The sequence below is a fragment of the Ranitomeya imitator genome, chromosome 8 (genome assembly GCF_032444005.1).
Source record: "Ranitomeya imitator isolate aRanImi1 chromosome 8, aRanImi1.pri, whole genome shotgun sequence".
NCBI lineage: Eukaryota > Metazoa > Chordata > Amphibia > Anura > Dendrobatidae > Ranitomeya > Ranitomeya imitator.
This window is the reverse complement of record NC_091289.1, coordinates 176,096,988-176,112,846: the sequence shown is the minus strand read 5'-3', so window position 1 is coordinate 176,112,846 and position 15,859 is coordinate 176,096,988. Positions and strand designations below refer to the sequence as shown.

The window sequence follows — 15,859 nt, the reverse complement described above, 5'->3', positions numbered from 1 at the left end:
TTCCAACATGATCATGATCCAAAATACATATCTGTTGTATTTCTGAATAAGAACAGGGTAAAAGTGATTGAGTGGCCAAGTGTCTTCTGATTTTAACCCAACCGGACACCTATGGAGAATTCTGAAGAGACAAGTTGTCATCACCCTCCATCCAGCATCCTGGCTCTAAAAGTGGTGTAAAGGAATAAGATAGATGTTGTAATATGTCGCCAACTTGTTCATTTCATGTCTAAAAGTCATCATGCTGTCCTTAAAAATCATGAAGTCAAGCAAAATACCAGAAGTAGTAGTAATTGATGTGGGGCTTATTCATTTTTGCATCAACTCATTCGAGCAAAACTGAAGATTATGTAATGAAAGTTACATTATTAACCTTTTTTTCTTTAATGGGTTAAAAATGTTCTATGAAACTCAGTCTTTAATTTCAGTGAAATATTAAAATGTAACTGAAGTGTGAATTACTGTTAGTGAATTTATTTCAGTTCTTCAATACAAAAAAGTGAAACTCGTATTATAGAGTCATTACAAGCAGAGTGATCTATTTCACGTTTATTTCTGTTAATGTTGATGATTATGGCTTACAGCCAATGAAAACCCAAAAGTCATTATCTCAGAAAATTAGAATACTTTATAACACCAGCTTGAAAAATTATTTTAAAATCCGAAATGTTGACCTACTGAAATGTATGTTCAGTAAATGCACTGTTGTGAATTCTGTTGTCGGGCTCCCTCCTGTGGTCATGAATGGTACTTCGGCTGGTTCTGTCCATGGACTTCCTCTGGTGGGTGTTTCTGAATTTCCTTTCTCAGGTGACGAGGTTAATTCGTTAGCTGCTGCTCTATTTAACTCCACTTAGATCTTTGCTCCACGCCACCTGTCAATGTTTCAGTATTGGTCTAGTTCACTCCTGGATCGTTCTTGTGACCTGTCTTCCCATCAGAAGCTAAGTTCCAGCTTGTATTTCTTTGGTTTGCTATTTTTCTGTCCAGCTTGCTATTTAATTTGTTGTCTTGCTTGCTGGAAGCTCTGGGACGCAGAGGGAGCGCCGCTGCACCGTGAGTCGGTGCGGAGGGTCTTTTTGCGCCCTCTGCGTGGTCTTTTTGTAGGTTTTTGTGCTGACCGCAAAGTAACCTTTCCTATCCTCGGTCTGTTCAGTAAATCGGGCCTCACTTTGCTTAACCTATTTCATCTCTGTGTTTGTATTTTCATCATTACTCACAGTCATTATTTGTGGGGGGCTGCCTTTTCCTTTGGGGTATTTCTCTGAGGCAAGGTAGGCTTTATTTTCCTATCTTCAGGGCTAGCTAGTTTCTTAGGCTGTGCCGAGTTGCATAGGGAGCGTTAGGCGCAATCCACGGCTATTTCTAGTGTGGTTGATAGGTTTAGGGATTGCGGTCAGCAGAGTTCCCACGTCCCAGAGCTCGTCCTTTATTATCAGTAACTATCAGGTCATTCCGTGCGCTCTTAACCACCAGGTCCATTATTGTCCTGACCTCCAGGTCATAACAGTACAGGTGGCCCAAAGTACTAATGCATCTCAATAGAGGGATAAGAGAAGTTCTGAGACCTTTTTTTTTTCTTTGCAGTGTGTTTTGTCTCAATTTTCCCCTTTACCTCTGGGTGGTTCAGGACACTGGTGTAAACATGGACATTCAAGGTCTGTCCTCTTGGATGGATAATCTCACTACAAGGATACAAAACATTCAAGATTTTGTGGTTCAGAATCCGATGTCAGAGCCTAAGATTCCTATTCCTGATTTGTTTTTTGGTGATAGATCTAAGTTCTTGAATTTCAGGAATAATTGTAAATTGTTTCTTGCCTTGAAACCTCGCTCCTCAGGTGACCCTGTTCAACAAGTAAAGATCATTATTTCTTTGTTACGTGGGGACCCTCAAGACTGGGCATTTTCCCTTGTGCCAGGAGATCCGGCATTGCGTGATGTTGATGCGTTTTTCCTGGCACTTGGATTGCTTTATGACGAACCTAATTCAGTGGATCAGGCAGAGAAAATCTTGCTGGCTCTGTGTCAGGGTCAGGATGAAGCAGAGATATATTGTCAGAAGTTTAGAAAGTGGTCTGTGCTCACTCAGTGGAATGAATGTGCTCTGGCAGCAATCTTCAGAAAGGGTCTCTCTGAAGCCCTTAAGGATGTCATGGTGGGGTTTCCCATGCCTGCTGGTCTGAATGAGTCTATGTCCTTGGCCATTCAGATCGATCGACGCTTGCATGAGCGTAAAGCTGTGCACCATTTGGCGGTACTATCTGAGCATGGGCCTGAGCCTATGCAATGTGATAGGACTTTGACCAGAGATGAACGGCAAGAATACAGACGTCGAAATGGGCTGTGTTTTTACTGTGGTGAATCCACTCATGCTATCTCCGATTGTCATAAGCGCACTAAGCGTTTCGCTAGGTCTGCCACCATTGGTACGGTACAGTCTAAATTTCTATTGTCTGTTACTCTGATTTGCTCTTTGTCATCCTATTCTGTTATGGCATTTGTGGATTTAGGTGCTGCCCTGAATTTGATGGACTTGGAGTATGCTAGGCGCTGTGGTTTTTTCTTGGAGCCCTTGCAGTATCCTATTCCATTGAGAGGAATTGATGCTACGCCTTTGGCCAAGAATAAGCCTCAGTATTGGACCCAATTGACCATGTGCATGGCTCCTGCACATCAGGAGGATATCCGCTTTCTGGTGTTGCATAATCTGCATGATGTGGTCGTTTTGGGGTTGCCATGGCTACAGGTTCATAATCCAGTATTGGACTGGAAATCTATGTCTGTGTCCAGCTGGGGTTGCCAGGGGGTACATGGTGATGTTCCATTTTTGACTATTTCGTCTTCCACTCCTTCTGAAGTTCCAGAGTTTTTGTCGGATTATCGGGATGTATTTGATGAGCCCAAAGCCAGTGCCCTACCTCCTCATAGGGATTGCGATTGTGCAATTAATTTGATTCCTGGTAGTAAGTTTCCTAAGGGCCGATTGTTTAATTTATCTGTGCCAGAACACGCCGCTATGCGGAGTTATATAAAGGAATCCTTGAAGAAAGGCCATATTCGCCAGTCGTTATCACCGTTAGGAGCAGGGTTCTTTTTTGTGGCCAAGAAGGATGGTTCTTTGAGACCTTGCATTGATTACCGCCTTCTTAATAAAATTACAGTCAAATTTCAGTATCCTTTGCCGTTGCTGTCTGATTTGTTTGCTCGTATTAAAGGGGCTAGTTGGTTCACCAAGATAGATCTTCGAGGGGCGTATAATCTTGTGCGTATTAAACAAGGCAATGAATGGAAAACAGCATTTAATACGCCCGAGGGCCATTTTGAGTACCTGGTTATGCCATTCGGGCTTTCCAATGCTCCATCAGTATTTCAGTCCTTTATGCATGACATCTTCCGAGAGTACCTGGATAAATTCCTGATTGTGTATTTGGATGATATTTTGGTCTTCTCGGATGATTGGGAGTCTCATGTGAAGCAGGTCAGAATGGTGTTCCAGGTCCTTCGTGCAAATTCCTTGTTTGTGAAGGGGTCAAAGTGTCTCTTTGGAGTTCAGAAGGTTTCATTTTTGGGGTTCATTTTTTCCCCTTCTACTATCGAGATGGACCCTGTTAAAGTCCAGGCCATTTACGATTGGACTCAGCCGACATCTGTGAAGAGCCTGCAAAAGTTCCTGGGCTTTGCTAATTTTTATCGGCGCTTCATCGCTAATTTTTCTACTGTTGCTAAACTGTTGACTGATTTGACCAAGAAGGGTGCTGATGTGTTCAATTGGTCTTCTGCGGCTGTAGAGGCTTTTCAGGAGTTGAAGCGTCGTTTTTCTTCTGCCCCTGTGTTGTGCCAGCCAGATGTTTCGCTTCCGTTTCAGGTTGAGGTTGATGCTTCTGAGATTGGAACAGGGGCTGTTTTGTCGCAAAGAAGTTCTGATGGCTCAGTGATGAAGCCATGTGCTTTCTTTTCTAGAAAGTTTTCGCCTGCTGAGCGTAACTATGATGTTGGTAATTGTGAATTGTTGGCCATGAAGTGGGCATTCGAGGAGTGGCGTCATTGGCTGGAAGGAGCCAAGCATCGCGTGGTGGTCTTGACAGATCACAAGAATTTGACTTATCTTGAGTCTGCCAAACGGTTGAATCCGAGACAGGCTCGATGGTCGTTATTTTTCTCCCGTTTTGATTTTGTGGTTTCGTACCTTCCGGGCTCTAAGAATGTGAAGGCTGATGCCCTGTCAAGGAGTTTTGTGCCTGACTCTCCGGGTGTTCCTGAGCCGGCGGGTATTCTCAAAGAGGGGGTAATTTTGTCTGCCATCTCCCCTGATTTGCGGCAGGTGCTGCAAAAATTTCAGGCTGATAGACCTGACCGTTGCCCAGCGGAGAAACTGTTTGTCCCTGATAGATGGACTAGTAGAGTTATCTCTGAGATTCATTGTTCAGTGTTGGCTGGCCATCCTGGAATCTTTGGTACCAGAGATTTGGTGGCTAGATCCTTCTGGTGGCCGTCTTTGTCGCGGGATGTGCGTTCTTTTGTGCAGTCCTGTGGGACTTGTGCTCGGGCTAAGCCCTGCTGTTCTCATGCCAGTGGGTTGCTTTTGCCCTTACCGGTCCCGAAGAGGCCCTGGACGCATATTTCTATGGATTTTATTTCGGATCTCCACGTCTCTCAAAAGATGTCGGTCATTTGGGTGGTTTGTGATCGCTTTTCTAAGATGGTCCATTTGGTACCTTTGTCTAAATTGCCTTCCTCCTCTGAGTTGGTGCCATTATTTTTCCAGCATGTGGTTTGTTTACATGGTATCCCGGAGAACATCGTTTCTGACAGAGGTTCCCAGTTTGTTTCAAGTTTTTGGCATTCCTTTTGTGCTAGGATGGGCATTGATTTGTCTTTTTCCTCGGCTTTCCATCCTCAGACAAATGGCCAAACCGAATGAACTAATCAAACTTTGGAAACATATCTGAGATGCTTTGTTTCTGCTGATCAGGATGATTGGGTGTCCTTTTTGCCGTTGGCTGAGTTCGCCCTTAATAATCGGGCCAGCTCGGCTACTTTGGTTTCGCCGTTTTTCTGCAACTCTGGTTTCCATCCTCGTTTCTCTTCAGGGCAGATTGAGTCTTCAGACTGCCCTGGTGTAGATACTGTGGTGGATAGGTTGCAGCAGATTTGGACTCATGTGGTGGACAATTTGACATTGTCCCAGGAGAAGGCTCAACGTTTCGCTAACCGCCGGCGTTGTGTGGGTCCCCGACTTCGTGTTGGGGATTTGGTTCGGTTGTCGTCTCGTTTTGTTCCTATGAAGGTTTCCTCTCCTAAGTTTAAGCCTCGTTTCATTGGTCCGTATAAGATTTCTGAGGTTATCAATCCTGTGTCATTTCGTTTAGCCCTTCCTGCTTCTTTTGCCATCCATAATGTGTTCCATAGGTTGTTATTGCGGAGATACGTGGCGCCTGTGGTTCCATCCGTTGATCCTCCTGCCCCGGTGTTAGTTGAGGGGGAGTTGGAGTATGTGGTGGAGAAGATTTTGGATTCTCGTGTTTCGAGACGGAAACTCCAGTACCTGGTCAAGTGGAAGGGTTATGGTCAGGAAGATAATTCCTGGGTTTTTGCCTCTGATGTTCATGCTGCCGATCTGGTTCGTGCCTTTCATTTGGCTCATCCTGGTCGGCCTGGGGGCTCTGGTGAGGGTTCGGTGACCCCTCCTCAAGGGGGGGGGGGTACTGTTGTGAATTCTGTTGTCGGGCTCCCTCCTGTGGTCATGAATGGTACTTCGGCTGGTTCTGTCCATGGACTTCCTCTGGTGGGTGTTTCGGAGTTTCCTTTCTCAGGTGACGAGGTTAATTCGTTAGCTGCTGCTCTATTTAACTCCACTTAGATCTTTGCTCCACGCCACCTGTCAATGTTTCAGTATTGGTCTAGTTCACTCCTGGATCGTTCTTGTGACCTGTCTTCCCATCAGAAGCTAAGTTCCAGCTTGTATTTCTTTGGTTTGCTATTTTTCTGTCCAGCTTGCTATTTAATTTGTTGTCTTGCTTGCTGGAAGCTCTGGGACGCAGAGGGAGCGCCTCTGCACCGTGAGTCGGTGCGGAGGGTCTTTTTGCGCCCTCTGCGTGGTCTTTTTGTAGGTTTTTGTGCTGACCGCAAAGTAATCTTTCCTATCCTCGGTCTGTTCAGTTAGTCGGGCCTCACTTTGCTTAACCTATTTCATCTCTGTGTTTGTATTTTCATCTTTACTCACAGTCATTATTTGTGGGGGGCTGCCTTTTCCTTTGGGGTATTTCTCTGAGGCAAGGTAGGCTTTATTTTCCTATCTTCAGGGCTAGCTAGTTTCTTAGGCTGTGCCGAGTTGCATAGGGAGCGTTAGGCGCAATCCACGGCTATTTCTAGTGTGGTTGACAGGTTTAGGGATTGCGGTCAGCAGAGTTCCCACGTCCCAGAGCTCGTCCTTTATTATCAGTAACTATCAGGTCATTCCGTGCGCTCTTAACCAGCAGGTCCATTATTGTCCTGACCACCAGGTCATAACAATGCACTCAATAATTGGTCCGGGCTCCTCTTGCATCAATTACTGCATCAATGCAGTGTGGCATGGAGGCGATCAGCCTGTGGCACTGCTGAGGGGTTATGGAAGCCCAGGTTGCTTTGATAGCAGCCTTCAGCTCGTCTGCATTGTTGGGTCTGGTGTCTCATCTTCCTCTTGACAATACCCCTTAGATTCCCTATTGGGTTGAGGTCAGGCGAGTTTGCTGCCAATCAAGCACAGTGATACTGTTGTTTGTACACCAGGTATTGGTACTTTTAGCAGTGTGGACAGGTGCCAAGTCCTGCTGGAGAAGAACATTTCCATCTCCAAAAGCTTGTCGGCAGAGGGAAGCATAAAGTGCTCTAAAATATCTTGGTAGACGGCTGCGCTGACAAGGATTGTGGAAACTTCACACTAGACCTCCAGCAGCTTGGATTGTTGCCTCCACTCTTCCTCCAGACTCTGGGACCTGGATTTCCAAATGAAATGTAAAATTTACTTTCATCTGAAAACAACACCTTGGACCACTGAGCAACAGTCCAGTTCTTTTTCTCCTTGGCCCAGGTAAGACGCTTCTGGCGTTGTCTATTGGTCATGAGTGGCCTGACACAAGGAATGTGACACTTGTAGCCCATGTCCTGGATACGTCTGTGTGTGATGGCTCTTGAAGCAATGACTGCAGCAGCAGTCCACTCCTTGTGAATCTCCCTCAAATTTTTGAATGTCCTTTTCTTAATCCTTTCAAGGCTGCGGTTATCCCGGTTGCTTGAGCACCTTTTTCCACAACACTTTTTCCTTCAACCCAACTTACCATTAATATGCTTGGATACAGCACTCGGAACATCCAGATTCTTTAACAATGACCTTTTGTGGCTTACCCTCCTTGTACAGTGTGTCAGTGACTGCCTTCTGAACATCTGTCAAGTCTGCAGTCTTCCCCATGATTGTGGAGCTACTGAAACAGACTAAGGGATCTTGTTAAACACTTAGGAAGCCTTTGCATGTGTTTTTTGTTAATTATTCTAATTTACTGATATAATGACTTCTGGGTTTTCATTGGCTGTAAGCCATAATCATCAACATTAACAGAAATAAACACGTGAAATAGATCGCTCTACAGGTCCTTCTCAAAAAATTAGCATATAGTGTTAAATTTCATTATTTACCATAATGTAATGATTACAATTAAACTTTCATATATTATAGATTCATTATCCACCAACTGAAATTTGTCAGGTCTTTTATTGTTTTAATACTGATGATTTTGGCATACAACTCCTGATAACCCAAAAAACCTGTCTCAATAAATTAGCATATCAAGAAAAGGTTCTCTAAACGACCTATTACCCTAATCTTCTGAATCAACTAATTAACTCTAAACACATGCAAAAGATACCTGAGGCTTTTATAAACTCCCTGCCTGGTTCATTACTCAAAACCCCCATCATGGGTAAGACTAGCGACCTGACAGATGTCAAGAAGGCCATCATTGACACCCTCAAGCAAGAGGGTAAGACCCAGAAAGAAATTTCTCAACAAATAGGCTGTTCCCAGAGTGCTGTATCAAGGCACCTCAATGGTAAGTCTGTTGGAAGGAAACAATGTGGCAGAAAACGCTGTACAACGAGAAGAGGAGACCGGACCCTGAGGAAGATTGTGGAGAAGGACCGATTCCAGACCTTGGGGAACCTGAGGAAGCAGTGGACTGAGTCTGGTGTGGAAACATCCAGAACCACCGTGCACAGGCGTGTGCAGGAAATGGGCTACAGGTGCCGCATTCCCCAGGTAAAGCCACTTTTGAACCATAAACAGCGGCAGAGGCGCCTGACCTGGGCTACAGAGAAGCAGCACTGGACTGTTGCTAAGTGGTCCCAAGTACTTTTTTCTGATGAAAGCAAATTTTGCATGTCATTCGGAAATCAAGGTGCCAGAGTCTGGAGGAAGACTGGGGAGAAGGAAATGCCAAAATGCCTGAAGTCCAGTGTCAAGTACCCACAGTCAGTGATGGTGTGGGGTGCCATGTCAGCTGCTGGTGTTGGTCCACTGTGTTTCATCAAGGGCAGGGTCAATGCAGCTAGCTATCAGGAAATTTTGGAGCACTTCATGCTTCCATCGGCTGAAATGCTTTATGGAGATGAAGATTTCATTTTTCAGCACGACCTGGCACCTGCTCACAGTGCCAAAACCACTGGTAAATGGTTTACTGACCATGGTATTACTGTGCTCAATTGGCCTGCCAACTCTCCTGACCTGAACCCCATAGAGAATCTGTGGGATATTGTGAAGAGAAAGTTGAGAGACGCAAGACCCAACACTCTGGATGAGCTTAAGGCCGCTATTGAAGCATCCTGGGCCTCCATAACATCTCAGCAGTGTCACAGGCTGATTGCCTCCATGCCACGCCGCATTGAAGCAGTCATTTCTGCCAAAGGATTCCCGACCAAGTATTGAGTGCATAACTGAACATTATTATTTGATGGTTTTTTTGTTTGTTATTAAAAAACACTTTTATTTGATTGGATGGGTGAAATATGCTAATTTATTGAGACAGGTTTTTTGGGTTATCAGGAGTTGTATGCCAAAATCATCAGTATTAAAACAATAAAAGACCTGACAAATTTCAGTTGGTGGATAATGAATCTATAATATATGAAAGTTTAATTGTAATCATTACATTATGGTAAATAATGAAATTTAACACTACATGCTAATTTTTTGAGAAGGACCTGTATATAATATACGAGTTTCACTTTTTGTATTGAAGAACTGAAATTAACTAACTTTTTGATGATATTCTAATTTTGCGAGAAGCACCTGTACATATATACCGTACATATCCTGCATGTACGTAGTTTTTTATTCTCAAATTGCATTGTCAAAAGAGTAAAAGAAAAGATAAAAATCAACATAAAACATAATCAAAATCCATCTGAATCTTTTTGGCATAGCAACACATCACACCTACCTCTGAATACCTATAGCTGAAAAAAAAAATCAAGAGGAAAAATAAAATAAAAAAAAACAATCATTGGCTGTAGGCTGTGACTGAGCAAGACGGATGGAAATTATGGGGAAAGTAATTTAGATTTCTGCGTGCTGATGATAAAAAAAAAAAAAATCCATTAATCAAGCGGCATCTGCATATCGATATCTGGCATTTTGCAACTTGGGAGAAAACCTTATCTGCGTCGGGAAGTGGCCAATATTATGTTTATTGTTTATTCTTGGAGTTTTCTCGCCGTGGAGTTCATTCCAAACACGTTCTGCCTTTAATTTCAGAGCCGTGCTGGGTTTTCAGCTGCTAATAAAGGTAGATTTCAATCTCCCTTTAGTTTTGCTGGGAAGCTCAGCGGCTCTGGGCCATCCAGGGAGTGATGAATTAAAGACCAACCCGGGCTGTCTTGCAGAGCCCAAAAGTTCCTGCTGTTAATATAGCTTTATTCCTTCAAACAAATCAATTTTAATTAAAATCTCTATGATAAAACAGTCATGAATCACGAGGACGGTCCGAGGAATGTAAATTATATGGAGGCAAAGGGAAGAAACAAAAAAACATTTCGAAGCCTTCTATGAGGTTATCGTTAACGGTGCGAGGCTTGAGGCAGTAAGACAAGAAAATTGGAAATTAAAATAATGGTGTCTGCATGCTGAAACATCACCGCGGCTAGAAATCTAGGCTGGATTCTGTGCTACCATGGGGGCTACTATTCACGTCAGTCCTTGAGCACGGTGTCACGTGAGTGCAGGGCTCTAAATTCCTATAGCTCAAAAAATTGACAAATGCACACGAGGATAATTTTGTAGGATTCAGTTAACCTATTAGTGTTTTTATTTTCTTAAGTCTGGGAGAAAACCGGAGAACCAGGAGAGAACACATGTTCTAGGCTTGGACTGGTGTCACGACTCTATTGTCGGGTGGCCGGGAACAGAGGCTCCTTCCCTGTCCCTAATGCTAGCGGTGCCCTAGCTCGCCCTGCTTCCCAGATTACTTCTGATGGTGAAGACACCGAGGCCGCATTCCTTGTATTGGCTCCTGAATCCGCCCTCAGTCTGTACCCCTCCCCCACCGAGGGGAGTGGTAATGCACCGTAATACACCAACCAGACTAACAAGGTAATACGAGCAGGGGTAACAATAAGTACCAAACATACAAATTAATGCACACATATAACAAATGGATGCACTTGGGAGAGGAGGATGGGGTTAAACCAAAGTAGGAGAACAAAGGGAATTATCACACATTCAAATCCTAGCAACAGTCACAGATAAATCCACCAAACGCCTTTTCCAACAACCTCGTCCAGCCATGCAGCATAAGCTAGCTCTGACAATGAGTGCTAGCAAGGGCCTAGATTATATAAAAGATGGGAGAGGCTAACAGTGGACAGCTGAGAGCCTTAATGCAGGAAAGCTTCCAATTGATTGTAGTAGAAGACAATTTGTTAAGGACCAGAAAGCATAGGAATTATGAAAAGCATTGGGAATCTTTATCGTGGAAGTTAAGTTGAAATGGAAAGTAACCAGATTGATTTGCTCAATCATTTGAAATGGAGCGGAGAACTTAGGAGCTAGCATTTTAGATATTTTTGGTGGAACGTCAACTTTAGCACTAGAAGAGATGTTGGAAATAGGCCAACAATTATCAGCACTCTTCCTTGTTTCTTTTGCGGTTGCTGTCAAATTGGATTTTACCTCAGTCCAGATGTCATGAAAGTCTGTAGAGACCTTATTCATTGACCTTCTGATGCAACTGGAAGAAGAAGATGAGGTTCACAACCGTAGTTTGTGAGAAAGGGAGATTTCCCAGACGACCTATAAAATGAATTGCAAATTCGGCCCAAGGAAGCAAATTTAGATGGTAATTATCTTGATATGAATTAGAGAAATTTCAGACATATTGCTCCATGGACGAAATAATCCTCTGTTTGCCCATTACGTTGAAGGTCATATGGAGAGAAGTTTAAGTAAATTTTTTAGATTCTTGAGGGCACCCTCCAGAACCTGAAACAAATTGTACAGTATTTTCAGAAAGTATACAAGATGGAAAACTGGGGAACCTGAAAATTTCTTTGAGCATTTGGAACAGTTCTGGAGCAGATAAATCCAGGTGACAGGACAAAACAAGACATTTTGGAAAAAAAACACAACCAACAAAGACAGTAGTGAACCCAAGTACCTCAGGAAGATCTGTAACAAAGACCACGAAAATCTCAGCCTATGGTTCTTGAGGAATAGCTAAAGGCCAAAGCGGATAGAGGCACTTGACATGAAGATTTGAAATGGGCACACTAAGGACAATTTGTCACGAACTGAACTGGTCTTTAGTGGAGGATAGGTTTAACCCCCAAGGATCTTTCACTGGGATCTCAAGTTCCCCTCTTCGGCCTTGAATTTGAAACGGTCCATGCAATGGTGATTCTTTTTCACCACAATATAGACAAAGTCCTTCAATAAGGCGATGGAATATTTCATTCAACAGTAATGTCTTCAAGCCAATTTGCATGGGTTCCTATACAGCCTCTATAGGGGAAGATTTAGACGACACTGCAAAAAAAAAACACGTAGAACACTAGAATTTTGAGTTTTATCTTATGACCACCCTCGCTTTCAAACGGAAGTCCAAAGTGGAAGGAAGAAAAACAAACAGATCGTCAAAAGATGGAAATCTCTACCAGAAAGTTCCTCCTTGATCCAACTTGAAAAGGTCATCAAAGAAAAGACAGGAGAGCATCAATGTTCAACCTGAACACAGGTTTCAGAACTAGATGTCGTAGCATCCAACAGTGTTAGTGTCTTGGCTAAAATGGAGTATAAAGTAAGTGGCTGCATGGACAATCAATTTGTCAAATACTTTATGAAAGTTAGACAGGACGGGAAGTAGTAAATGCATCAAAAAACTGTCTCATTCGCAAAATGGTGCTGCCCAAAACAGGACATCTCTGGACAACAAAGAAAAAAAATGCCACTTTTAGCCAATCAAAAAAAATGGTTGGTGAAATTGTGAAAAAACGTACTGGACATTATGAACTAAGACCAATCAGGCTTGAGGATCTCTATCAAAGCTGGCAAGAGTAAGCAAATGAGGAGATGTTCCTCAAGTCAACTACACCTTGGTGCCCACCTCAACTAGGTGTATAAGGCTAAAAGTTTTAATGTGACTCCATCTTCATCATGATAAATCAATGGCCCCATCAGCACCTAGGCCCGAATCAGGGATTTGGATGTAAGCCCCGACGGAGCCACTGAACGTACGCTAAAACCCTATGTGAACAAAACCTTAGGAGTTTCCCCTTCTCAAAGAACTCAGTATGTCACATACAGACTGGGACAGCACAAATGCAGCTGCATCCCCCTCCTCCCGTTTTCTACTTTTTGCCTAGCCTTAGACTGACTTTTTCATAACTGAAGAAGTTTCTGAACCTTTCCAGAAAGCTTGCAGAGAGGTGAAGGTGTATTACAGTCTGCTGGTGAGGACAAAATATGCCATTTCCCTCAATTAAGATATATTACATAGATTACTACATTCACATTTACGGCTGGCTTAGGTAAATAAAATAAAAATGATAGGTATACTTAAAAGCACTCATGCGGAAACTCTTCACACAGAAATTCATTTAAATTCATCAGTCATTGTCATACACAGCGCTTTAATAACGAAGACTCGTATTATTCATCTGAAAACAAATGGACTGTGAAAGCATAAAAATGATCTGAGCAGAATATACATCTCCATTTTACTTACAGTAATGAAAAACCCTACTAAAAATTATCAAAAATTGTTTCCTGGATTGAAACCTCATCCATGTGCCATTAGACATTTTCACCCATGATGCACTTTTAAAGCTGAAAAACAAAAAAAATTTTCACACTCATCCATCCTCTCCAGTCAATACTACAACAATACTCATAAAGCAGGGATATGAAACAGTGCAGAGGCTGCTGGAATCACAGAAGATTATATTCACTCACTGTCTTGTAAGTGAATGGCCATGTATAGTTTATTCTGGCAACTTCGCTCCCAAGTACACGGAGAAAAATAACAAAAAAGTACGGTAGTAACTATATATATATATATATATATATATATGTATATATACATATATATATATATACATATATATATATACATATATATATATATACATATATATATATATATATATATATATATATATAATTATTTTTTTTTTTTTTTTTAAATAATGCCCATCTTCAGCAAAACAGGGAACACAGCATGTCACCTGCCAATGAATATGTCCCACATAAAGCGTGCAGATGGATAGAAATCAATTGGGAATTAAAGAGAAAAAAAACAAATACATATCTGTCTCTTGTGAAAAACGTATCCAGGCTACAAAGTTATACGAGTCAATATTGTATAATAATGCAAATCGTCCTCATCGTGGGCGGCTTGCTTGTTCTTGTTGATGTTCCCGGGCTCCAGATCACTTGCTCGGACCGCGCACCCATCTTATCTTACGGTATAAACTGCATTGATCTGATGTGACCCTGCACAGACCGAGGGCACAATTTCTGGATGAAAAGCCATTTCTAAAAAGACTTCTGCCTGCGATAATAGAAGATTGTCAAGATGCGCTCGTTTAAAGGTCCTTTTGCACAGGTTGATGCAAACTGCGCGGCCATGAACGATTTTTAACTGCTGCCGGCCGCAGCCACTTTCCGTTTTTTTTTGCATTTTCCACTTCTTTTTCGAAAGGCTGCATCTTTATTTCTACATCGATATAGATGTATGAGAGGGACCATTTTTAGTTTTGAATAACACCATTCACTTTACCATGTAAGGTACTGAAAAATGAGAAATGGTGAAAAAAAAATATGCAATTCTGCCATTGATGGCGTTTATTGTGTGGTAAAGCGGACCAGGAAAAATGATTTTCCAGGTGAGTACGATTGTGTCAATAGCAAACTTAACATTTTCCTTTTTCATGCCTTTTTGGTGGCAAGTGTTTCTTTCTTTACAGCGCTATATTTATGGGTTAGTTTGCTTGCCCACTGGCTGATAGCTGCCATATTTAAATGTGTTAATGATCAGGAACAAAAATTAATACAAACATTCGGTTGGCCAATTTTGGACAGCTGTAGCATTATGTCCTCCTAGGGTAATACTTTACATGATTTAGAATTAAGCTATATTCCACAGTTACCTCTATAGAGACTGCACGTAGCTTACCCGCCAAATGAGGCACCCCACAGTGGGCCACCCTACAAAAAGACAAAACTCAGGCAAATTGTGCCATTGTATTAAACAGCCAGGCAAGAAGAGGCGCTACGTAAGGAGACGGGCAGGAGGCACCACCCCATAAGCAGCCGGGCAGGAGGCGGCATCCCATAAGCAGCCAGGCAGGAGGTGGTGCCCCATAAGCAGCCGGCGCCCCATAAGCAGCCGGGCAGCAGGCGGCGCCCCATAAGCAGCCGGGCAGCAGGCGGCGCCCCATAAGCAGCCGGGCAGCAGGCGGCGCCCCATAAGCAGCCGGGCAGCAGGCGGCGCCCCATAAGCAGCCGGGCAGCAGGCGGCGCCCCATAAGCAGCCGGGCAGCAGGCGGCGCCCCATAAGCAGCTGGGCAGGAGGCGGCGCCCATTAAGCAGCCGGGCAGCAGGCGCCGCCCCACAAGCAGCCGGGCAGCAGGCGCCGCCCCACAAGCAGCCGGGCAGGAGGCGCCACCCCATAAGCAACCAGGCAGGAGGCGGCGCCCCATAAGCAGCCGGGCAGCAGGCGCCGCCCCACAAGCAGCCGGGCAGGAGGCGCCGCCCCATAAGTAACCAGGCGAGACGCATCGCCCTGGAACCAGTTAGATAAGATCTGCCAACCTGGAAACAGTTCTTCCACACAGAGGGAAAATGTGAAGCTCCTGGGCCCTGATGTAAAATGTATAACAGGACCGTCACGTACCACAAGCAATTTATAATACTAGAGTTTTCTTACGGGACACTGGGGGCCCCTTTGGCACTAGGGCCTGGGTGTGACTTCTGCCTTTACTTTCTCTATAGCTACGAATGGCCTCTCTCTCTGGTCACAGAGAAGGAATTTCCAGAAGGATCATTCTGTAGTTTCAGGAGACGGACCCATTGCAGTTTGGGCGATTGCGAAAGTAAGACTTCATGCCGAAAAAGTGTTGGCCTTGCAACACCAAGACCACAGACTGGTCCATGCAGGATGCCATTATTGCCCAATGTCCGCAGAGCCGAGCTGCAGCGTTTTCCTTCTTTCCCGTATCTATTATGTTAATTTTGTAGAATTTCAGAAGTTAAATTAATGGACGTCGTAAATCTTGCTTCTGACATTCCTCGGCGATTTCGACTGGACAGAAATAAGACGACGCCGAAGAT

General features: G+C 43.6%; 1 protein-coding gene across 5 annotated transcripts in view; it reads right to left on the bottom strand.

The window, feature by feature from the left end:
- SPATA6 (spermatogenesis associated 6) overlaps positions 1–15,859 on the bottom strand; it is a 71,292-nt gene that overhangs the window by 40,890 nt on the left and 14,543 nt on the right. The gene's annotated exons all lie outside the window — the stretch shown is intronic.